Genomic DNA, 26,102 nt, shown 5'->3' on the forward strand with positions numbered 1-26,102 from the left:
TGGGCTGCAGCTAAGCCCCCGAGTGGGAGGTTTGCTCTCCATTCGGTAGGATTTTCAAAAACTTAGGCGAGCGCTAGGCTGCAGCTAAGCCCCCGAGTGGGAGGTTTGCTCTCCACTCGGTAGGATTTTCAAAAACTTAGGCGAGCACTGGGCTGCAGCTAAGCCCCCGAGTGGGAGGTTTGCTCTTCACTCGGTAGGATTTTCAAGGCGTACCTCTGGAGAAGGAGGTAGCAGTCGACCTGCACCTCGTCCTCCTTGCAGAGCGCACGTTGTATTTGTGGCGTAGCTCGGAAGGAGAGGGTAGCAGTCGACCTGCACCTCGTCCTCCTTGCAGAGCGCATGTTGTGTTTGTGGCGTAGCTCGGAAGGAGAGGGTAGCAGTTGACCTGCACCTCGTCTTCCTTGCAGAGTGCACGTTGTATTTGTGGCGTAGCTCGGAAGGAGAGGGTAGCAGTCAACCTGCACCTCGTCCTCCTTGCAGAGCGCACGTTGTATTTGAACTTAGGCGAGCGTGATGCTGTAGCTAAGCCTCCGAATGGAAGGCTGGCTTACCACTCGGTAGGATTTTGTTTAACTTAGGCAAGTACTTGGACTGCAGCTAAGCCTCCGAGTGGAAGGCTGGCTTACCACTCGGTAGGATTTTGTTTAACTTAGGCGAGTACTTGGACTGCAGTTAAGCCTCCGAGTGGAAGGTTGGCTTACCACTCGGTAGGATTTTGTTTAACTTAGGCGAGTACTTGGAATGCAGCTAAGCCTCCGAGTGGAAGGCTGGCTTACCACTCGGTAGGATTTTGTTTAACTTAGGCGAAACGGATTTCGCAGCTAAGCCTTCGAGTGGGAGGCTGGCTCATCACTCGGTTAGGATTTTTTTTACAGACTTAGGCGAATCAGATTCGCAGCCAAGCCACCCACTGGGGGATTGCTTTATGTGGACAAAAGTGATAACAATTACTGGGAAAATTATAAAGCGCTTGTCTTTGATAAATAAACTACAGAAGTACTTTTATTACAACTCATCCGAGTGAATACTTAAGTGTAAAAGGGGCGGAGAAGCTCCGTGTTCCAAGCTCGGGGCTCGTCGATCTGATGCTCGACATTGTAGAGACGGTATGCTCCATTGTGGAGAACCTTGGTGACGATGAAGGGACCTTCCCAAGAAGGAGCAAGCTTGTGTGGTTTCTGCTGATCCACTCGGAGAACCAAATCTCCTTCCTGGAAGGCTCGACTCTTCACGTTTTTGGCGTGGAAGCGACACAAGTCTTGTTGATAAATGGTCGATCGGATCAGGGCCATCTCCCTTTCTTCCTTTAAAAGGTCGACTGCATCCTGCCGTGCTAGTTCTGCTTCAGCCTCGGTGTAGAGCTCGACCCGAGGAGCATTGTGGAGAAGGTCACTCGGCAAGACCGCTTCAGCTCCGTAGACCAAGAAGAACGGAGTTCTTCCAGTCGACCGGTTGGGCGTGGTCCTTAACCCCCAAAGTACCGAGGGAAGTTCGTCGACCCATGCACCAGCCGCATGCTTGAGATCACGCATCAAACGGGGTTTCAACCCTTTGAGAATCAGGCCGTTGGCTCGTTCTGCCTGTCCATTCGACTGCGGATGGGCGACTGAAGCATAGTCGACTCGTGTGCCTTGAGACGTGCAGAAAGCTCTGAATTCTTTGGAATCGAAGTTTGACCCGTTGTCAGTGATGATGCTGTGCGGGACTCCATATCTGAATATTAATTCTCTGATAAAGCTGACAGCAGTACCGGCATCAAGGTTCTTGATGGGTTTGGCCTCAATCCACTTGGTGAACTTGTCGACTGCTACCAGCACATGGGTGAAACCGCTTCTGCCTATTCTCAAAGGGCCGACCATATCCAACCCCCATACTGCAAAGGGCCAAACAAGTGGTATGGTCTTTAAAGCTAAGGCGGGCTTGTGTGACATGTTGGAGTAAAATTGACATCCCTCACACTTGTCGACTATCTCCTTTGCCATTTCATTCGCTCTTGGCCAATAAAATCCGGCTCGGTATGCTTTGGCCACAATGGTCCGGGAAGACGCATGATGGCCACAGGTCCCCGAGTGGATGTCATCAAGGATTATTCGACCTTCCTCCGGCGTTATGCATTTCTGACCAACTCCAGTCGCGCTTTCTCTGTACAGCTGCCCCCTTATCACAGTAAAGGCTTTAGATCGGCGGAAGATCTGTCGAGCCTCTTCTTCGTCCTCCGGGAGCTCTTTCCTCAAGATATACGCGATATACGGTATTGTCCAATCGGGAGTGATCACCAAAGCTTCCATGATCAGGTCGACCACTGCTGGAACTTCAACCTCAGTCGGATCCCTAACACTCTTAGGTTGCGGGGCTTCATCGGAAAAAGGATCTTCTATGACTGATGGAGTATGGATATGCTCCAAGAACACATCACTGGGGATGGCTTCTCTCTTGGATCCTATCTTCGCCAAATCATCAGCCGCTTGATTTTCAGTCGGGGTATATGGTGGAGCTCTAACCCTTCGAATTTCTTTTCGAGCTTCCTCACTGCATTGCAGTATCCAGTCATGGCTGGGCTTCTAACGTCCCACTCCTTCATCACCTGATTGACCACCAAATCTGAGTCGCCATAAACCATAAGGCGACGGACGCCGAGTGAAATGGCCATGCGCAACCCATACAAAAGTGCTTCATATTCTGCTTCATTGTTGGAGGAATCAAAGTGGATCTGGAGCACATATCTAAGCTTATCTCCTCGGGGAGAAACCAAAACTACCCCAGCACCAGAACCATTTAACATCTTAGAGCCATCAAAGAACATGGTCCAATGCTCCGAGTGAACTTGAGTCGGCTGCTGTTGTTCAATCCACTCGGCAAGGAAATCTGCTATAGCCTGGGACTTAATGGCTTTCTTTGCCTCAAATTTGATATCAAGGGGAAGGAGTTCAATCGCCCATTTAGCCACTCGACCAGTTGCATCTCTGTTGTGCAGAATCTCTGACAATGGTGCGTCGCTGACGACTGTAATGTCATGATCAGAGAAATAATGAGAAACCTTCTTCATGGTCATGTAGATCCCATATACGAGCTTCTGATAATGAGGATATCTTTGCTTCGATGGGGTCAAAACTTCAGAGAGATAATACACTGGACGCTGAACTTTGAAGGTTTTACCTTCCTCTTCCCGCTCGACCGTAAGTACTGTACTGACGACCTGTCCTGTGGCTGCAATGTAAAGCAACATAGGCTCTTTGCTGATTGGAGCAGCAAGCACCGGCTGGGTGGAGAGCAGAGCTTTTAGCTCGGCAAACGCTGCATCAGCTTCTGGAGTCCACTCGAACTTGTCTGCCTTCTTCATCAGTCGATAAAGAGGCAACGCCTTTTCACCGAGGCGAGAGATGAATCGACTTAACGCGGCCAAGCATCTAGTAAGCTTCTGGACATCGTGCACATGCACAGGGCATTTCATTCGAAGTATGGTGCCAACTTTTTCTGGGTTAGCATCGATTCCTCGTTCTGAAACGAGAAAACCGAGTAACTTTCCGCCAGGTACTCCGTATGTGCACTTTGATGGATTGAGCTTGATATCATACCTCCTGAGATTGGCAAATGTTTCAGCTAGGTCAGTCAACAGGTCGGAACCCTTTCGTGACTTGACCACGATATCATCCATGTACGCTTCCACATTCCGACTGATTTGAGTGAGTAAACACTTTTGAATCATTCTCATGAACGTGGCTCTGGCATTCTTGAGACCGAATGGCATGGTGATATAGCAGAAGCACCCGAATGGAGTGATGAAAGCTGTTTTGATTCCGTCAGGTCCATACAGACGGATCTGATGATACCCGGAATAGGCGTCTAAAAAAGACAATCTCTCGCATCCCGCAGTCGAGTCGACAATTTGGTCGATGCGAGGGAGAGGAAAATGATCTTTTGGGCAGGCCCGATTGATATGTTTGAAATCAATGCACATGCGAAGTGAGTTGTCCTTCTTGGGAACCATGACGACATTGGCGAGCCACTCGGAGTGGTATATCTCTCGGATAAACTCTGCTGCAAGGAGTCGAGCCACCTTCTCGCCAATGGCTTTTTCCTTCTGAACGGCGGACCGTTGAAGATGTTCTTTAACAGGTTTCGCTTTTGAGTCGACTCTAAGGAGATGCTCAGCCAGCCCCCTGGGAACACCCGACATGTCAGCTGGCTTCCATGCAAAGATGTCCCAGTTCTCACGGAGGAACTGGATGAGCGCTTCTTCCTATTTAGAGTCGAGTGTTGTGGAAATATGGGTCGGAGCTGCGTTGGGGTCAGTCGGGTGGATATGAACTGGCTTCGTCTCCCCTGACGACTGGAACGCTGACTCTGTGGCGGGCTTCTTGGCCCGCAGCAAATCACTCGGATCTGCATTTTTCTTGTATCCTTCCAGCTCTACCACTGTTATCTGGGCATCCGCAATCTTCGAGCCTTTCTGGAAACACTCTTCTGCCTTCTTCCGGCTGCCAGTGATAGTGATCACTCCTTTGGGGCCAGGCATCTTTAACTTGAGGTACACATAACATGGTCGAGCCATGAAGCGGGCATAGGCTGGTCTTCCCCAAATAGCGTGGTAAGCGCTCTGGAAATCCACGACTTCAAATGTCAGCTTCTCTTTGCGGAAATGCTTCGAGTCGCTGAACACTGCATCCAGAGCTATTTGACCGAGTGACTCAGCCTTCTTTCCAGGAATGACTCCGTGAAAACTCATGTTGCTGGAGCTGAGCCTGGACATCGGAATGCCCATTTCCTTGAGCGTCTCTGCATACAGTATATTCAACCCACTGCCGCCATCCTTCAATACCTTCGTCAGTCGAGTGCCTTCGACGACTGGGTCGACCACCAGCGCTTGCCTCCCAGGGGTGGCAATGTGAGTAGGGTGATCGGACTAGTCGAACGTAATGGGAGTCTGCGACCATTTCAGATAGCTTGGTGTCACCGGGGCGACCATATTTACCTCTCGGTTGATCACTTTCAGTCGACTTTTGCTCTCTATATCAGCAAAAATCATCAGGGTGGAATTGACATGAGGGTACCCTCCATCACTGTCCTCCTTGTCCTCGGCCTTGTCTGACTCCTTCTCTTTGTCCTTGGGCTGTTTCCCTTGAAACTGCTGGATTAAGAGCCGGCACTGGCGAGTGGTATGTTTCGGGTAGATGAAGTTACCCTCTTCGTCTTTCTTCGTGTGGATGTGACATGGTAGATCCATCACGTCATTTCCTTCTTTATCCTTTACCTTCTTGGGGTTCCAAGATCCTTTGGGCTTCCCTTTGAATTTTCCCTGAGTCACGGCCAGAGCCTCTCAAGGAGCAGTTGGCTCGGCCTTCCGCTTCTGCTTCCGACTGGAGTTTCCTTTTTCCGATTGACTCGGCTTATACTTGCCACTCCGGAGCCTGTCCTCTTCTTCACCGTTAGCGTATTTGGTGGCAATCTCCATCATTCGACTCAGGGTCATATCACCGGTTCGACCAAACTTCAGGCTCAACTCTCTGTTCTTGACACCATCCTTGAAGGCGCAGACCGCTTGATGGTCCGACACATTCTGCACGGTATGATGCAAAGTGATCCATCTCTGGATGTAATCTCTCAATGTCTCACTTGACTTTTGTACGCAGACTTGCAGCTCCGTCAATCCGGCCGGTCGCTTGCAAGTTCCCTCGAACGTCCTAACGAACACTCGGGAAAGATCTTCCCAGGTGTAAATGCTGCTAGGAGCTAACTGATTCAACCACGCCCTGGCCGAACCCTCTAGCATGAGTGGCAAATGCTTCATGGCCACCTCATCATTACCACCACCAATCTGTACCGCCACTCGGTAATCTTCAAGCCAAGTTTCAGGCTTGGATTCTCCGGTGAACTTACTTACCCCAGTCGCCAACCCAAAGTTGGGGGGTATCACTGCAGCTCTGATGGCTCTGCTAAAGCATTCTGGACCTGAAACATGGACTTGGCTGCTAGTGGGCACATCTCTGTCATGGCCACCTCTATGAGCTCTGTTCCGATCGACCAAACCTTGCACGATGATGGATCTCGCGTCAAAGCCTGGTTCTCTGGGGTCGACCGGAGCTCTCCGCCCAACACCGAGCTGGCGCCTGTCATCTTGCTGCCGATGGGCGTTAGACCCACTTCTTAGGGGAGGAGTGGGCACTCGACGCCTATCATCTCGATCAAATTGGTCATCATAGTGGTCCCGCTGGCCTTCACGTCCCACGCGCCTCGGAGGTGACCTTGGGCTGTGAGCCGACAGAATAGTATTCGTAGCGACGGATCGACTGTGAATCCTGTTGCGCGACTATGACACAACTGAATTCTGATCTCCTGCCGCCCGGAGCAAATCCATGATCTGCATCAAACCTCTTCCAGCCTCCGACTGAGAGGGCTGAATTGACTCCGCTATACGGGCTACAGCTGCCAAATTCTGAATCGGGGTTCGATATACCTGAGTTGGTTGCGGAAAGAGCTAACGTCGGCTGGAGTCAGGTACTCATTGACGCGCACGCTCGTCGAGTGCTCGCTGGAGGTTCTCCAGTCGAGTGCGTTCAACCAAGTTGGCCAAACGCGCCTCTTCCAAAGCACGAGCCTCAGGAGTTTCTCCTGCGATGGGAGTATGCAGGGCATCCATGTTCCGGCGCGAAGATCTTCTCTTTGCTGAGAAGTGAGTGGCTCGGGCTGATATTCTTCGTGGGCCTGAGCGGGGTTGCCTCCATCGTCCATCCCGTTGATGCGGGGGAAACCGGGAGGGCTACGAGGCTCGTTGACCATCAGGACCTCCGCCGCTGGATCACTGCTGTCGCACTCGGATGCAGTCTCAATTGCCGCGACTTGGGTGGTGGCCGATTGGCGAGCCACTGCGTGTCTCACCCATCGCTGAAGCCTCGACCGACCGGAGCGCTTGCGCTGGTGGGAGACAGGGAGGGAGGACGGCACAGGAGTCGACCGATATGGGGTCGATGGCTGCCGCAGTAGGACGCCGCGGACACACGCCCGAAAGTGCGTCGCCCCGCGGACGGGGAGCGCGTCGGTGTCGAGTGGTGACTCCTAGAGCCAAGCGGAGTCGTCGGCGATGAAAGCGAGCGCACCGAGACAGATCTTGCGGCCCTCGACCAGAGCTCCGCCAGAAACCATGATGAAGGCGATCGGACAAATTGCAACTTCTCCAAAAAGTCGCTAAGACACCTGCCCCGAGGTGGGCGCCAACTGTCGTGGTTCTAAGTCTGACAGTAGAATGGGGGGTAGGTATGTAGAGGCAAGATCCTAGCTATGGAGTAGTTGTACACATGAGTGTTTTACGAGTTCAGGCCCTTCTCGGAGGAAGTAACAACCCTACGTCTCGGAGCCCGAAGGCAGTCGACTGGATTATGTGCGTATGAGTTACAGGGGTGCGAACCCTTTACACTGAGGAGGGGGGTGGCTTATATAGAGTTCGCCAGACCCCTCCGGCCCTCAGTTATGCAGGGTTTAAAGTACATTAAGACAGGGGGTTACCGGTAACGCCCTTATAAAGTGCCATGAAGACTATTAAAGCTACTTAATGACAGACCGTTGCGTGCTGAGTGACTTTAGGTCTCCTGGCCGTCGAGTGGTTAACTTCATGGTCGAGTGGCTATCTTCATCGTCGAGTGTCCTTGAGTTCGTCGAGTGAAGTCCCTCTTGGTCGACTGGAAGGTAGCTTCTTCTAAGGATGTCCTTGGGTAGGGTATCCTAGATAGGTCCATGACCCTACCCTAGGTACATGACTTCATCACCCTTTGCAACAAGTCGAGCTTTATAGAAAGTAACATTACCATCAGCGTTAGTCTTCTTCTTGAAGATCCACTTATTCTCTATGGGTCGCCGATCATCGGGCGGATCCACCAAAGTCCACACTTTGTTCTCATACATGGATCCTATATCATATTTCGTGGCCTCAAGCCATTTATCATAATCTAGGCTCATCATAGCTTCTTCATAGTTCGTAGGTTCTTCATGGTCAAGTAACATGACCTCCAAAACAGGATTACCATACCACTCTGGTCCGGATCATGCTCTGCCAGACCTATGAGGTTCTGTAGCAACTTGATCTGTATTTTCATGATCTTTATCATTAGCTTCTTCTCCAGTTGGTGTAGACACCACGTGAACTGATTTCTCGGATGTGCTACTTTCCAAATTGAGAGTAGGTACAATTACCTCATCAAGTTCTACTTTCCTCCCACTCACTTATTTCGAGAGAAACTCCTTCTCTAGAAAGGTTCCGTTCTTAGCAACAAAAATCTTGCCTTCGGACTTGTGGTAGAAGGTGTACCCAATTGTTTCCTTAGGGTATCCTATGACAACACATTTCTCCGATTTGGGTTCGAGCTTATCGGGCTAAAGCCTTTTGACATAAGCATCGCATCCCCAAACTTTAAGAAACGACAGCTTAGGTTTGCTACCAAACCACATTTCATACGGTTTCGTCTCAACGGACTTTGCCGGTGCCCTGTTTAAAGTGAATACAGCTGTCTCTAATGCATAACCCCAAAATGATAGTGGTAAATTAGTAAGAGACGTCATAGATCCCATCATATCCAATAAAGTGCGGTTACGACATTCAGACACACCATTACGCTGTGGTGTTCCAGGTGGCGTGAGTTGTGAAACTATTCCACATTGTTTTAAATGAAGGCCAAACTCGTATCTCAAATATTCTCCTCCACGATCAGATCGTAAAAACTTTATTTTCTTGTTACGATGATTCTCCACTTCACTCTGAAATTCTTTGAACTTTTCAAATGTTTCAGACTTGTGTTTCATTAAGTAGATATACCCATATCTGCTCAAATCATTTGTGAAGGTCAAAAAATAACGATACCCGCCACGAGCATCAACACTCATTGGACCGCATACATCGGTATGTGTTATTTCCAATAAGTCACTAGCTCGTTCCATTGTTCCAGAGTCATCTTGCCCATAAGGCATGGTTCGCAAGTATCAAATGATTCATAATCAAGTGATTCCAAAAGTCCATCTTTATGGAGTTTCTTCATGCGCTTTACACCGATATGACCAAAACGGCAGTGCGACAAATAAGTTGCACTATCATTATCAACTTTGCATCTTTTGGCATCAATATTATGAATATGTGTATCAGCACGATCAAGATTTAACAGAAACAGACCACTCTTTAAGGGTGCATGACCATAAAAGATATTACTCGTATAAATAGAACAACCATTATTCTCTGATTTAAATGAATAACCGTCTCGCACTAAACAAGATCCAGATATAATGTTTGTGCTTAACACTGGCACCAAATAACAATTATTCAGGTCTAAAACTAATCCTGAAGTTAGATGTAGAGGTAGTGTACCGATGGCGAGCAGATCAACCTGGGAACCATTTCCGATGCGCATCGTCACCTCGTCCTTAGCCAACTTCGTTTAATCTGTAGTCCCTGCTTCGAGTTACAAATATGAGCAACCGAACCAATATCAAATACCCAAGCACTACTATGAGAATTAGTAAGGTACACATTAGTAACATGTATATCAAATATACCTTTGTTCACCTTGCCATCCTTCTTATCCGCCAAATACTTGGGGCAGTTTTGCTTCCAGTGACCAGTCCCTTTGCAGTAGAAGCACTCAGTTTCAGGCTTGGGTCCAATTTTGGGTTTCTTCCCGAGAGTGACAACTTGCTTGTCAATCTTCTTGAAGTTCCCCTTCTTTTTACCCTTGCCCTTTTTCTTGAAACTAGTGGTCTTGTTAACCATCAACACTTGATGCTCCTTCTTGATTTCTACCTCTGTGGCCTTTAGCATCGCGAAGAGCTCGGGCATAGTCTTTTCCATCCCTTGCATATTGTAATTCATCACGAAGCCTTTGTAGCTTGGTGGCAGAGATTGAAGAACTCTGGCAATGACACAATCATCTGGAAGATTAACTCCCAGGTAGTCAAGTGATTATGGTACCTAGACATTCTGAGTATGTGCTCACTAACAGAACTGTTGTCCTCCATTTTGCAGCTATAGAACTTGTTGGAGACTTCATATCTCTCAACTCGGGCATTTGCTTCAAATATGAACTTCAACTCCCGGAACATCTCATATGGTCCATGATGTTCAAAACGTCTTTGAAGTCCTGATTCTAATCCGTAAAGCATGGCACACTAAACTAACGAGTAGTCATCAACACGCAACTGCCAGGCATTCACAATGTCTGCAGTTGCTGGGGCAGGTGGTACACCTACGGTGCATCAAGGACATAATTCTTCTGTGCAGCAATGAGGATAATCCTCAAGTTACGGACCCAGTCCGTGTAGTTGCTACCATCATCTTTCAATTTAGCTTTCTCTAGGAACACATTAAAATCCAAAGGAACGGTAGCATAGGCCATTAATCTATAACATAGATATGCGAAAAACTATCAGGACTAAGTTCATGATAAATTAAGTTCAATTAATCATATTACTTAAGAACTCCCACTTAGATAGACATCCCTCTAGTCATCTAAATGATACGTGATCCAAATCAACTAAACCATGTCCGATCATCACGTGAGATGGAGTAGTCTTCAATGGTGAACATCACTATGTTGATCATATCTACTATATGATTCACGTTTGACCTTTCGGTCTCTAGTGTTCCGAGGCCATATCTGTATATGCTAGGCTCGTCAAGTTTAACCCGAGTATTCTGCATGTGCAAATCTAGCTTGCACCCGTTGTATTTGAACGTAGAGCTTATCACACCCAATCATCACGTGGTGTCTCAGCACGAGGAACTTTCGCAATGGTGCATACTCGGGGAGAACACTTATACCTTGAAATTTTAGTAAGGGATCATCTAAAAATGCTACTATCGTACTAAGAAAAATAAGATGCATAAAAGATAAACATCACATGCAATCAAAATATGTGACATGATATGGCCATCATCATCTTGTGCTCATGATCTCCATCACCGAAGCAATGTCATGATCTCCATCGTAGTAGCGTCGTGGTTGTCTCGCCAACCATTGCTTCTACGAATATCGCTACCGCTTAGTGATAAAGTAAAGTAATTACATAGCATTTGTATTTCATACAATAAAGCAACAACCATATGGCTCCTGCCAGTTGCCGACAACTTTTACAAAACATGGTCATCTCATACAACAATCTTTATATCACATCATGTATTGACCATATCACATCACAACATGCCCTGCTGAAAGGACCAAGATGTCGCCTAAAGGGGGGTGAATAGGCGTTTTAAAATCTTTTACGGATTTGGCTATATCCTAATGCGGAAGTAAACTAAGCGGACACTTTTCAATCACAAATCCTAAATATACTAGGCTCACTAAGTGCACCAACAACTTAGCATAACAAGATGGGAACAACGAGGATATGAGTAAGCACAAGTAAGTCACACAAACTTATTCAATGTATATCACGAGATATGGAAATGAATAATACACACAACCACAAGTAAGCAATACAATCTTACACAAATTGTATCACAATATATGGGATTGAATGATACAAGCAAACTCAAGTAAGTTACACAAACTTACTTGAGCAATATCGCAATATATGGAAGTGTATGACACAAGTTAGCAATTCACACTAATCACAAAGTATATCAATAGTAGCAAGTATGAATTGTGGAATATGAAGTGTAGGCCTAAATAATATCTACAAGGAAATGGTCAATACAATATAATGAACCACCACAATATAATGAGGACAACAAGATATAGTGAATGCACGGTCAAATGACCAAAGTAAACCACAAGTAAGGAGTTAGGGTTAGAGATAACCAAAGTCATGGAGACGAGGATGTATCCCGATGTTCACTTCCTTGGAGGGAAGCTAGTCACCATTAGAGAGGTGGATGTTACCACGAAGGCACACCAACGCCACGAAGGCTCACCCTATTCTCCTTGAGATATCACCACGAAGGCGATTCCCAACCACTAGTGGTAGACCTTGAGGCGGCCTCCAAACCTTCACAAACTTTCCGGGGGGCAAATCACAAGTTGATTCCTCACCGGAGCACTCCTACCGCCTAGGAGTCTCCAACCTCCAAGAGTAACAAGATCAAGGGGGAAATGCTCAAGACTTGCTCAAATCACAAATTGCTTTGGTCAAAAGAGAGAGGAGGAGTGGTTGTATGCTTGGATGAAATCTCTCTCAAGAACTCTCACAAATCTCTTCGGGGTGTAGCACGAGAAGGCTCAAATCCCTCTCTCTCAAATCCCACCAAAAGCAACTAATGCTATGGAGGGATGGGAGAGGAGAGGAACAATGGAGGAGGTCAACCAATGAACCCTAGATCCATGGGATAGTTTTCCCCCAAATGGATTGGAGTTTTGAGGCTTGGGGGATGAGGATAGAGCTCAAAAGAATGGGGAAATCTCAGATGCAAAAGCCCTAGCTCGATGGGGAAGAAGGGTGCCTTATATAGTGCCCCACCAAATCTGCCCGTTACGCACAGAAAAACGCAGCCCGGAACTTCCGGGCCCCCTATTGAACACATGTGTGCAAACTCTCTGGTTAACCCGGAACTTTCCCCGGAACTTGCCCGGAAGTTCCGTCCCCCGGAACTTCCGGGCTGCCCGGAACTTCCGACCCCACAGAAAACAGCCAACATACCGAAAGTAAAACATGCATAACTTTTTCATGCGAATTCCGATTTTGATGATCTTGGGCTCGTTTTGAAGCTATGGAAAAACCCCAGGTCCTCACATAGAGAACCAACCAAGATCAACCAAAATTAAGGATGCCAAATATGCAAAGGTGTTATCATATATTTGGGAAACCTATTCGGCTTTGGATTTTGTTTGGTATATAGGATAGGAGTGGAATTGTGTAAAGAAGATGTTGACTTGAGCAAATCCATCACAAACCCCTTTGATCCCCTCTTAATAGTGCGGGATCCCTATAACTCAAGAATCGTAAAAGAGCTACACTACATAGCTATCGAGAATCCATTCTTGAGTGTATATGTTTCTTTTTGGTGGTCATCACTCCACAACACTAACGTCAAAGGAACTAATACCTTTGACACGAGCCGTTCACTTGAGCTTGATGTTGATGTTTCTTCTTAGCTCAAGATGAAGGCAAGACATTGGTGAAGTCTTCAAGTCTCTCCCCCATACACAATGTGGGGAAGCTTTGCTTTGTATTCATCTTCACTTGTCCATCATGTGATCATCCACAAGCTTCAAGCATGTAATCCTTTGGGATGGTTATCTTGAACTTGCCCTTGTCAACCATGATCACCAATACTTGATGTCATCCTCTCATAGACACTTGAAATCTCTTTCTCGATGCGAGCCCATGAGAATCACCTAACCCTCAAAAACATAGAAAACACATAGTATGGGTTAGTACACAGAGTGCAATTGATAATTTCTTATCATACCACAAGATCCTATGTGGTGCCTCACTTTCGCTCGTGTGTTGACCATTTAGAGTTTGATCTTTGAGCTTCATCTTGGTCAACCTATATCTCTACTCCATGTTTAATCTTGACGTGTTGAAGGGTATATTGAATTCTTCACTTGAATAGCTTGCTTGAATACTTGATCAATCACGACTCACACATGAGTCCATTATGATCATATCTTTGAGCCACTCCTTAAGATACTCCAATGAACTTCATTTTGATCATCTCAATGTAATTGTTGCTTCAAAGGAGTTGTCTTCCATTATTCTTCAATCATATTCCAATGGGACTAACCTTCAAATGTATATCTCAATGCAAACATTAGTCCATAAGGATTGTCATTAATTACCAAAACCACACATGGGGACTACATGTACTTTCACCTGCAAAAACAAGTTAGACGTCCTCTACTTTGTTTGTTGCAAGTTTTATGTGGCTGCTACGGGCTACTAGCATGAACCGTACATACCTACCGCACAAAAACCACAATGGTGATTTATCAAGTTTGCTATTTTAACCTTCACAAGGACCGGCCGCAGTCAAATTCGATTAAACTAAAGTTGGAGAAACAGACACCCACCAGCCACCTTTATGCAAAACTAGTTGCATGTCTGTCGGTGGAACTGGTCTCATGAACACGGTCATGTAAGGTTGGTCCGGGCCGCTTCATCCAACAATACCACCGAATCAAAATAAGACATTGGTGGTAAGCAGTATGATGATCACCGTTGACAACTCTTTGTGTTCTACTCGTGCATAACATCTACGCATAGACCTGGCACGGATGCCACTGTTGGGAAACGTATCATGCAATTTCAATAAAAATCCTACGCTCACGCAGGATCTATCTAGGATATGCATAGCAAAGAGAGGGGGAGAGTGTGTCCACGTACCCTCGTAGACCAAAAGTGGAAGCATTAACTTAACGCGGTTGATCTAGTTGAACGTCTTCTCGAATCAACCGATCAAGTACCGAACATACGGACCTCCGAGTTCTGCACACGTTCAGCTCGATGACGTCCCTTGAACTCTTGATACAGTAGAGGCACAAAAGAGTCGATGAGTTCCGTCAGCACGATGGCGTGATGACGGTGTTGGTGATGTGATCCGCGCAGGGCTTCGCCTAAGCACCACGACAATATGATCGGAGGAGTAAACGGTGGAGGGGGGGCACCGCACACGGATAAGACAATTGTTGTGTCTTGGGGTGCCCCCTGCCCCCGTATATAAAGGAGGGGGCGGCCCTAGGGGCGCGCCAAGTGGGGGGAGTCCCACTAGGACTCCTAGTCCTAGTCGGCTCCCCCCTTCCTTCCAATGGAGAGGGGGAAAGGGGAAAGAGGGGGAGAGGAAGAAGGAAAGGGGGCCGCGCCCCCTCCCCCTTGTCCAATTCGGACTCCCTTGGGGGGGTACGCCACCTACCGTGGCCTGCCTCCTCCTATCCCCTGTGGCCCATGAGGCCCATTAACTTTCCCGGGGGGTTCCGGTAACCTCCCGGCAGTCCAAAAAATCCACGAACCTCTTCGGAACCATTCTGGTGTCCGTACATAACCTTCCAATATATTAGTTTTTACCTCTTAACCATTTCGAGACTCCTCGTCATGTTCGTGATCTCATCCGGGACTCTGAACTACCTTCGGTCACCAAAACACATAACTCATATAATACATATCGTCATCGAATGTTAAGCATGCGGACCCTACAGGTTCGAGAACTATGTAGACATGACCGAGACACCTCACTAGTCAATAACCAATAGAGGAACCTGGATGCTCATATTGGTTCCCACATATTCTGCGAAGATCTTTATCAGTCGAATCGCAATGTCAACATACGTTATTCCCTTTGTCATCGGTATGTTACTTGCCCGAGATTCGATCGCCGGTATCCTCATACCTAGTTCAATCTCGTTACCGGCAAGTATCTTTACTCGTTCCGTAGTGCATCATCCCGTAACTAACTCATTAGTCACATTGCTTGCAAGGCTTCATCTGATGTGTATTACCGATAGGGCCCAAAGATACCTCTCCGATACTCGGAGTGACAAATCCTAATCTCGATGAGTGAGTCCTGGATTAGGGGGTGTCCGGATAGCCGAACTATCACCTTTGGCCGGACTCCTGGACTATGAAGATACAAGATTGAAGACTTCGTCCCGTGTCCGGATGGGACTTTCCTTGGCGTGGAAGGCAAGCTTGGCGATACGGATATGTAGATCTCCTACCATTGTAACTGACTCTGTGTAACCCTAACCCTCTTTGGTGCCTATATAAACCGGAGAGTTTTAGTCCGTAGGATGAACAACAATCATACCATAGGCTAGCTTCTAGGGTTTAGCCTCTCTGATCTCGTGGTAGATCTACTCTTGTACTACCCATATCATCAATATTAATCAAGCAGGAGTAGGGTTTTACCTCCATCGAGAGGGACCGAACTTGGGTAAAAACATCGTGTCCCTTGTCTCCTGTTACCATCCGCCTAGACGCATAGTTCGGGACCCCCTACCCGAGATCCACCGGTTTTGACACCGACATTGGTGCTTTCATTGAGAGTTCCTCTGTGTCGTCATCTTTAGGCCCGATGGCTCCTCCGATCATCAACAACGATGCGGTCCAGGGTGAGACTTTTTTCCCCGGACAGATCTTCGTATTCGGCGGCTTTGCACTGCGGGCCAATTCGCTTGGCCGTCTGGAGCAGATTGAAAGCTATGCCCCTGGTCATCAGGTCAGATTTGGAAGTTTGAACTATACGACTGACGTCCGCGGAGACTTGATCTTCGACGGGTTCGAGCCACAGCCAAGCGCGCCGCACTGTCACGATGGGCACGATCTAGCTCTGCCGCCGGACAGTGCCCTGGAGGCCGCACAAGTGTCCACTCCGACCCTTAGCTCGGAGCCGACTGCGCCGATCGAGGATGGGTGGCTGGACACCGCCTCGGGGGCTGCTGTCCCTACAACGATGGAGCCGAATACTATCCCTGTCCTTTGCAAGGCTCGTAACTCCAAGGTACCGGACTCCTCTGCGGACTCCGGACCTTCCGCGCCCCTACCAATCGAACCCGATTGGGCGCCGGTCATGGAGTTCACCGCCGCGAACATCTTTCAGCATTCGCCCTTTGGCGACATCCTGAATTCACAAAGTCTCTCTCTTTATCAGGAGAGCCCTGGACGGACCACGGTCAGGAAGGTTGGGATGCGGACGACGAAGAAATTCAAAACCCACCCACCACCCACTTCATAGCCACTATCGATGATTTAACCAACATGCTCGACTTCGACTCCAAAGACATGGACGGTATGGACGACGATGCAGGAGACGATCAAGAACCAGTACCTACAGGGCACTGGAAAGCCACCTCGTCCTATGACATTTACATGGTGGACATCCCAAAAGACGAGAACGGCGATGGAAAAATGGAGGATGACCCCTCCAAGAAACAGCCTAAGCGCTGGCGTCAGCGGCACCGCTCTAAATCCCGCCATAGCAAAAACGGTGATTCCGGCACGGGAGACAATAACACCCCGGAAAGTGCCGAAGACAACCCCCTCCAGCAGGATTCAGCACAGGAGGATGGAGAAGCCAGCCCTCATGAGAGAGTGGCAGACAGAGAGGTAGAGAACAATAATTACATGCCTCCCTTCGAAGACGAGACAAGCCTCGACGATGACGAATTTGTCGTGCCTGAGGATCCCGTCGAACAGGAGCATTTCAAATGCAGGCTTATGGCCATGGAAAGCAGCCTCAAGAAAAAGTAGCAGCAGCTTAGAGCTGATCAAGATTTGCTAGCTGACAGATGAACTGAAGTCCTTGCGGCCGAAGAGTACGAACTCGAACGCCCCTCCAAGAGCTACCCAAAACGCAGGCTGCTACCCCGATTAGAGGAGGAAGCACTCAAACCTACATCACCAGCGCAGGATGTGGCCGACCGGCCACCTCGTGGCCGCGACAGAGAGGCCTCCCGGCCCTCCACTCAAGCCGCACCCCGGCGCCGCTCAAAAAATACCAAAGCACGGGAAAGTGCGCCAGACCTGCGAGATATATTGGAGGACAAGGCAAGGCAGACAAGATCGATCTACGGATCGCATGGGCGCCTCACTACACGTGACGACAACCGTCACGCCGGATATAGTAAATCTGGCCGGGCCGAACACAGCAGACAAAACCCATTTGAGCTACGTCGTGATATAGCCCACTACAGAGGCGCCGCACACCCACTATGCTTCACAGACGAAGTGATGGATCATCAGATCCCTGAGGGTTTCAAACCCGTAAACATTGAATCATACGATGGCACACCAGATCCTGCGGTCTGGATCGAGGACTATCTCCTTCATATCCACATGGCCCGCGGTGATGATCTACACGCCATCAAATACCTCCCACTCAAGCTTAAAGGACCCGCTCGGCATTGGCTTAACAGCTTGCCAGCGGAGTCAATTGGTTGTTGGGAAGACCTGGAAGCCGCATTCCTCGACAATTTCCAGGGCACCTATGTGCGACCACCAGACGCCGATGACCTAAGCCACATAATTCAGCAGCCAGAGGAATCGGCCAAACAATTCTGGACACAGTTCCTAACCAAGAAAAATCAAATCGTCGACTGTCCGGATGTAGAGGCCCTTGCAGCCTTCAAACATAACATCCGTGACGAGTGGCTCGCCCGGCACCTAGGACAGGAAAAGCCGAAATCCATGGCATCCCTCACAACACAAATGACCCGCTTTTGCGCGGGAGAAGACAGCTGGCTAGCTCGTAGTAACAACATGACCAAGAGCCCTGGTAATTCGGTTACCAAGGACAAGAATGGCAGGTTGCGTCGCAACAAGCACAAGCGCCGCATTAACGGCGATAATGCTGAAGATACGACAGTCAATGCCGGATTCAAAGGCTCTAAACCCGGTCAGCGAAAAAAGTCATTCAAAAGAAATACTCTGGGCCCGTCCAATTTGGACCGAATACTCGATCGCTCATGCCAGATACACGGCACCCCCAAAAAACTAGCCAACCACACCAACAGGGATTGTTGGGTGTTCAAGCAGGCAGGCAAGTTACATGCCGAAAACAATGACAAGGGGCTGCATAGCGACGACGAGGAGGAACCCCGGCCGCCGAACAATAGAGGACAGAAGGGCTTCCCCCTACAAGTGCGGACGGTGAACATGATATACGCAACCCACATACCCAAAAGGGAGCGGAAGCGTGCACTAAGGGACGTATATGCGATGGAGCTAGTCGCCCCAAAGTTTAACCCGTGGTCCTCTTGCCCGATCACTTTTGATCGAAGGGACCACCCCACTAGCATCCGTCACGGCGGATTCGCCGCATTGGTTCTAGACCCAATCATTGACGGATTTCACCTCACTAGAGTCCTGATGGACGGCGGCAGCAGCCTGAACCTGCTTTATCAGGATATAGTGCGCAAAATGGGCATAGACCCCTCAAGGATTAAACCCACAAAGACGACCTTTAAAGGCGTCATACCAGGTGTAGAGGCCAACTGTACCGGCTCAGTTACACTTGAAGTAGTCTTCAGATCTCCGGATAACTTCCAAAGCGAAGAGTTAATCTTCGACATAGTCCCGTTCCGCAGCGGCTATCACGCACTGCTTGAACGAACCGCATTTGCAAAGTTCAATGCGGTGCCGCACTATGCATATCTCAAGCTCAAGATGCTAGGCCTTCGATGAGTCATTACGGTCAACGGAAACACCGAACGCTCTCTCCGAACGGGGGAGCATACGGCGGCTCTCGCGGCGGAAATACAAAGCAGCCTCTCAAGACAATTCTCGAGTCCGGCTATTAAACGTCCGGACACCGTCAGGCGCGCCTGGAGTAACCTACAACAAGACCGCCCGGCACGTCCCGAGCACGCGTAGAAATGCGGCCCCAACCCCAGCCCTCGTGAAATTGCGAAACCAGTACTACGCGTACATAATTACGCTCTGGAAATACCATGGGCATAGGGGGAGGGGCACGACCACGGCAGGCCCAGAATGCGGCTCAACCACACCAGGGGCTCCCGATTGTGTAATTCTTTTTTCTTATTTTCAGGACTCATTTATCAAGAAGCTCTGTCCGGCAGTAGAATCGCCGAACACACGATGCAACAGCCGGGGAAGCAGAAAGCTACGTCGAGTGTCCAGGTGGTCTGTATAACGAGCAGTATACCTGTTTTACATATCATCCCGCAGCTTGCTTCTGGAGGAGGACATGTCAAATAGTCCCGTCCCTTGCTTATCGCACTATTTGTATCGTTCTGCTTTTACCGCAGCTTTTGTCTATTATTGCATTCCTTTTTTTAACCTGTATATGTTCACTTATGACATGTTGCATCCGTACGCTTTGGTATGGCCAAATACACCAGGGGCTTAAGTACCCCAAAATATGGTGTGACAAGTCCGAACACTTTCACAAGTGCGGCACCCCGAACTTATAGCATTATATGCATCGGCTCCGAATCATGTCTTGGGTCAATGGTTGGGTTTGCCCGGCTCCCATGTTTTGGTACCTTACGTTCCGTTATATTGGCTAAGGTAGCACTGGGAGAACCACTGCGATTGTGCCCCGGTTGAGCTGGGTTGAGCACCTCAGCGGAGAAAGCTAAAACTGACCGTCATGATAGGACGAGAGTCGGTCGCTGTTTGAGAGGTTTTCGAGTCCCTAAAGACTTATGCCGCTTAGAGCGAGGAGCCGGCTTTGTCCGGCCCAGGCGTGGATAGCGCCCCAAATTCAGTCTTCCGAATACTAGAGGCTTCACCGAAATTTAAAATTATAGAATTCTATGGCTAAGTGAGAGTGTTCAAGCATTATAGTCCGGTTGCCTTGTTTGTTGCTTTGAGCGCCTCCCTCGAAGGACCCCAAGAATGGGAAAAACAACGCTCAAGTTTATCCCGAACACCCCAGCACTCGCGGCACGGGGGCAGAAGCCGACGACTCGCCATCTCTCAAAATTAATAAACGTCCGCACAGAAGGTAATATTTTAAATTCACAAGCGTTGCTTAGCGCATATGAACTAGTTTTCAAGCGTACATGATAACAAATGCGAGTTTACTCAAAAATTACATCTTTGGAGCATTCACCCGCTATAAGGCGGGCACCCTTCAGGACGTCCGCATAATACATCTCGGGCGTGCGATACTCCTTGCCCGACGGTGGAGCGTCCATCACAAGCTTCGCAGCATCCATCTTGCCCCAGTGCACTTTAGCACGGGCAAGGGCCCTACGGGCACCTTCGATACAGACGGAGCGCTTGACGACTTCAATCCATGGACAGGCATCCACCAGCCATCTCACCAGCCCGAAGTAGCTCCCAGGAATGGCTTCCTTAGGCCACAGCTGAACTATGAGGCCCTTCATTGCCTGTTCGGCCACCTTATGGAGCTTGACCAGCTGCTTCAGCTGGTCGCTCAAGGGCACCGGGTGTCCGGCCTCAGCATACTGAGACCAGAACACCTTCTCCGTCGAGCTCCCCTCCTTGGCCCGGTAGAATGCGGCAGCATCGGACACACTGCGGGGCAGATCTGCGAATGCTCCTGGAGAGCTCCGGATTCGGGTAAGTAACAAGTAATTCACTTTCACGTGTTTGCTTTGCATGAAGAATGCCTTACCCACCGCTATCTTCTTCATCGCCTCAATTTCCTGGAGGGCTTTTTGGGCTTCGGCCTTAGCGGCTTTGGCGCTCTCAAGAGCCGAGGCGAGCTCGGACTCTTGAGTCTTTGAGTCACGCTCCAAACTCTCGTGTTTTTCCACGAGAGCCTGGAGCTCTTGCCGCACCTCCGCCACCCGCGCCTCCTGCTTCTCTCGCTCGGTGCGCTCCGCGGCCGCATTGCCTTTGGCCTTGGACACCGCTTCCTTCAGGGTCACCACCTCGTTCGTGGCCCCTGCAATTCTCACATTATTCCTTCTATTTTTTGCAACCACATCTTTTATATACTTCCATAAGGTACAACTTCCTTGTCCTCGAGCCGCTTTTTGGCAAGGCCGAGTTCGTTCTCGGACCGCTCGAGGCTCTGCTTCAATGCATCGATCTCCGTAGTCAGTGCGGTAGAGGTCAGCAGCGCAGCCTGCATTCCCCATATTGACATACCTATGTTAGACTTCTGCGTACATCTTTTTAGATCCTCAGTTCGGCTTTTCTTTCCGAACACCAAACTGAGCATCAGGGGCTACTATCTATGCGGTAATATTTTTACATGTCTTAAATACATACCTCAAAGCCTGTTAGAAGGCTGGCACAGGCTTCGGTCAGCCCGCTCTTGGCGGACTGAACTTTCTGGATCACCACACTCATAACAGTGCGGTGCCCCTCGTCGATGGAGGCGCCGTTAAGCGCCTCCAACAAATTATTCGGTGCCTCTGGTTGGACGGAGGTCACCGGTGTCACAGTCTTGCCCTTCTTACGAAGGGGTCGCCTGCCGGACTCCGGAACCACTGAAGGTTCCGGTGTGGAGTCCGGCCTAGGGCCCGACTTAGAGCCCTTTGGGGTTTGATCCCCCTTATGCCCAGAGTCCGGGAGGTTGCCTTGCGGCGCCTCCGGGACCTCCTCCTCCTGGCTGGGCCCCTTTTGGGACCCCACCTCGGTGCCGTCCGCAGCACGAGGAGAGGAGGCGGCCGGAAGTGAAGTACTATTCACGTCCGACGGAGCCAGGGAGCCACTCGTTGAAGTGTCGAGCCCGTCCTTGGGCGGGCTGCAGGGTTGTACTCGGCGTCAGGAGACTCTATATGATAAACGAAAGGCCATGAGTTATTCTGGTATTCGGATACTTACGATGTCATTGGGGGCTTATCCCTCGGTGGCCACTCCTCTTCGCCGTCGTCGGTGTTGGTGGAGAAGTCCGGAGGAAGGGTCCTTCCCTTCTTGGACCCTTCGGCCTCCCCAGTTGGGGCGGCCTTCCTTTTCTTCTCTCCCCCCGCTGGGGAGGAGGCCTCTTTTTCCTCCTCCTCATCTTCACGGGAGGAGTCCGCCTCAGAGTCATCGAACGATGAGTCCGATAACACCTGGCGTCGGGAACTCTTTCGAGTTCCCGTGGCTTTCTTATTGGCCTTCTTCTCCGGCACCACGTGAGGTGCCGAAACCAGCAGCCCCGTCAATCGGGCGTCCACCGGGTCTTCTGGCAAGGGAGCCAGACAGTCAACCTGCCCGGACGTCTTCTGCCAGGCCTGTCAAAGGTAAGGGAGTTTAGATCCCGCATAGAGTCAAACTATGAAAAATGAGTGTCCTGTAAAGGGTAAATAGCTTACCTCACTGGCTTGACGCTGCGAGCTGAATCCGCGATCTTTGGTAGCGGATGCGGGAGCCTCGGCGCCCTTGAAAAGCACCTTCCAGGCATCTTCATACATAGTGTCGAAGAGCCTGCTCAAGGTCTGGTGTTGTGCCGGATCAAACTCCCACAGGTTGAAGGCCCGTTGTTGGCACGGGAGGATCCGGCGGATGAGCATAACCTGGTCTACGTCGACAAGCTTGAGCTTCTTGTTCACCAGGGTTTGGACGCAGGTTTGGAGTCCGGTCAGCTCTTCCGAATTACCCCATGTCAGGCCCGTCTCTTTCCAAGAGGTGAGCCATGTAGGGAAGCCAGATCGGAATTTGGGGGCCGCCACCCATTTAGGGTCACGCGGCTCGGTGATGTAGAACCACCCAGATTGCCACCCCTTTATGGTCTCCACGAAGGAGCCCTCGAGCCATATAACATTGGTCATCCTGCTCACCATGGCACCTCCGCACTCCGCCTGGCGGCCGCCCACTACCTTCGGCTTGACATTGAAGGTCTTCACCCACAAGCCGAAGTGGGCCGGATGCAGAGGAAGGCCTCGCACACGACGATGAACGCCAAGATGTTGAGGATAAAATTCGGGGCCAGATCGTGAAAGTCCAGGCCGTAGTAGAACATGAGCCCCCGGACAAATGGGTGAATTGGAAAACCTAGTCCATGGAGGAAGTGGGTGAGGAACACCACCCTCTCATGGGGCCTTGGGGTGGGGATGAGCTGCCCCTCATCTGGGAGCCGGTGCGCGATGTCGCTGGACAAGTATCCGGCCTTCCTCAACTTTTTGATGTGCCCCTCTGTGACGGAGGAGGCCATCCATCTACCTCCCGCTCCGGACATGACTGGAGAAGGTTGAGGTGGGAAGTGCGGGCTTGGGCGTTGGAGCTCGAGTGCGCGGAGATGGATAAGCAAAGGAGGAAGAAGGCGTAAATGGAAAGAGTGGATCCTTATCCCCTTATATGGGCGGACGAAGCTATGCAACCCCACCAGCCTGGTAAAACTCGCTTATCTCCCAAGCGCCATAATCAATGGCGCGGTTGGGTTACCCACGCCTGTATTGATGAGAATCCCGGAATAAGGGGACACAGTCTCTGCTTTGACAAGACGTGCCAAGGAAACCGCCTCGCTAAACACGCTGAGGTGGGACAATAAAACGATTCGAATAAAGGCTTGGCCGCGGTGTGATGTCACGCCATGGAATATGTCAGCAGATTGAATTTGTGTGAATATTATTCTCTCTACGATGGTATATGGAACTTATTTTACAGAGCCGGACACTATCCTTGTGTTCAAAATCTTCTATGAAGTATTCGGAGGAGGAACCCGCCTTGCAATGTCGAAGACAATATGCGCGCCGGACTCGTCGTCATTGAAGCCTGGTTCAGGGGCTACTGAGGGAGTCCTGGATTAGGGGGTGTCCGGATAGCTGAACTATCACCTTTGGCCAGACTCCTGGACTATGAAGATACAAGATTGAAGACTTTGTCCCGTGTCCGGATGGGACTTTCCTTGGCGTGGAAGGCAAGCTTGGCGATACAGATATGTAGATCTCCTACCATTGTAACCGACTCTGTGTAACCCTAACCCTCTTTGGTGCCTATATAAACCGGAGAGTTTTAGTCCGTAGGACGAACAACAATCATACCATAGGCTAGCTTCTAGGGTTTAGCCTCTCTGATCTCGTGGTAGATCTACTCTTGTACTACCCATATCATCAATATTGATCAAGCAGGAGTAGGGTTTTACCTCCGCCGAGAGGGCCCAAACCTGGGTAAAAACATCGTGTCCCTTGTCTCCTGTTACCATCCGCCTAGACGCACAGTTCGGGACCCCCTACCCGAGATCCGCCGATTTTGACACCGACACTCGATCTATGCCAACACAACAAACACCTTCGGAGATACCTATAGAGCATCTTTATAATCACCCAGTTACGTTTTGACGTTTGATAGCACAAAAGGCATTCCTCCACTGTCCGGGAGTTGCATAATCTCATAGTCGGAGGAATACATATTTGACATGAAGAAAGCAGTAGCAATAAAACTGAATGGTCATTATGCTAAGCTAACGGATGGGTCTTGTCGATCACATCATTTCACTAATGATGTGATCCCGTTTATCAAATGACAACTCATGTTCATGGCTAGGAAACTTAACCATCTTTGATCAATGAGCTAGTCTAGTAGAGGCATACTAGGGACACGCAGTTTTGTCTGTGTATTCACACATGTATCAATTTTCCGGTTTACAATTCTAGCATGAATAATAAACATTTATCATGAATAAGGAAATATAAAATAACAACTTTATTATTGCCTCTAGGGTATATTTCCTTCAGTATCCTCTGTGGAGTACCGGGTCCGTATTAATGATGATGAGACGGAGAATTTTAAACCAACTAGAGGATTGAGGAAGGGAGATCCCCTTTCTCCCTACTTATTCTTGTTATGTACAGAGGGTTTGACTGCCCTTTCAGCTAATGCGAAGGAGAATGGAAACATTTCCGGTATAAAGGTTTGCAGAGATGCCCCATCAATTTCTAATCTCCTCTTTGCTGATGACTCTTTGATCCTTATGCGAGCCAATCCCACGAGTGTGGAGGCATTGAGATCACTTTTGGATTCGTATTGTGTCACCTTAGGGCAAATGGTTAGTGTTGAAAAATCTAGTATATTCTTTAGTCCCAATACTAAAGTGGAAGACAAGGCACAAATATGTATAATTCTAAATATTATGACTGAAGCCCTCAATGACAAATACCTGGGTTTGCCGGCAAATGTGGGCATGGACAAAATTAATTGTTTCCAGTTCCTGATTGATCAAATTATTATGAAAATTAGTGGATGGAAGGAAAAATTGCTATCCTTTGGAGGGAAGGAAATTTTGCTCAAATCTGTTGTACAAGCCATCCCCACCTATACCATGTCCATCTTTAAAATTCCTAAAAAAATTCAAAGGAATTATTGACGCGATGTCGCAATTTTGGTGGGGTGACGAGGACAATCAGAAGAGGATGCATTGGATGGCATGGTGGAAAATGTGCGTTCCAAAAGATCAAGGAGGTATGGGCTTCCGAGATATACACTATTTCAACCTGGCGCTATTAGCTAAACACGTGTGGCATCTTCTTGATAATCCTGAATCTTTATGTGCAACCATCTTGAGGGCTAAATATTTCCCTGAGGAAGATTTGATGAACGCAAGTTTAAAGAAGCGATCCTCTTTTACTTGGCAAAGCATTATGGTAGGAGTGAACTCTTTGTGAAATGGTTATATCTGGCGAGTTGGAAATGAACAAAACATCAATGTTTGGAGTGATGCATGGATTCCGAATTGTGCGTATAGGAAAATTCTTACTCCTAGAGGTGGGCAACTTCTGTCAAAGGCGGCTGATCTTATTGATCCAATCATGAATTTTTGGGATGAAGATTTG

General features: G+C 49.0%; 1 pseudogene; it reads left to right on the top strand.

Annotated features, from left to right (window-relative positions):
- The window catches only part of LOC119292726, a 41,677-nt pseudogene that overhangs the window by 14,787 nt on the left and 788 nt on the right, over positions 1 to 26,102 (top strand).

This window comes from Triticum dicoccoides, chromosome 4B (assembly GCF_002162155.2).
Source record: "Triticum dicoccoides isolate Atlit2015 ecotype Zavitan chromosome 4B, WEW_v2.0, whole genome shotgun sequence".
NCBI lineage: Eukaryota > Viridiplantae > Streptophyta > Magnoliopsida > Poales > Poaceae > Triticum > Triticum dicoccoides.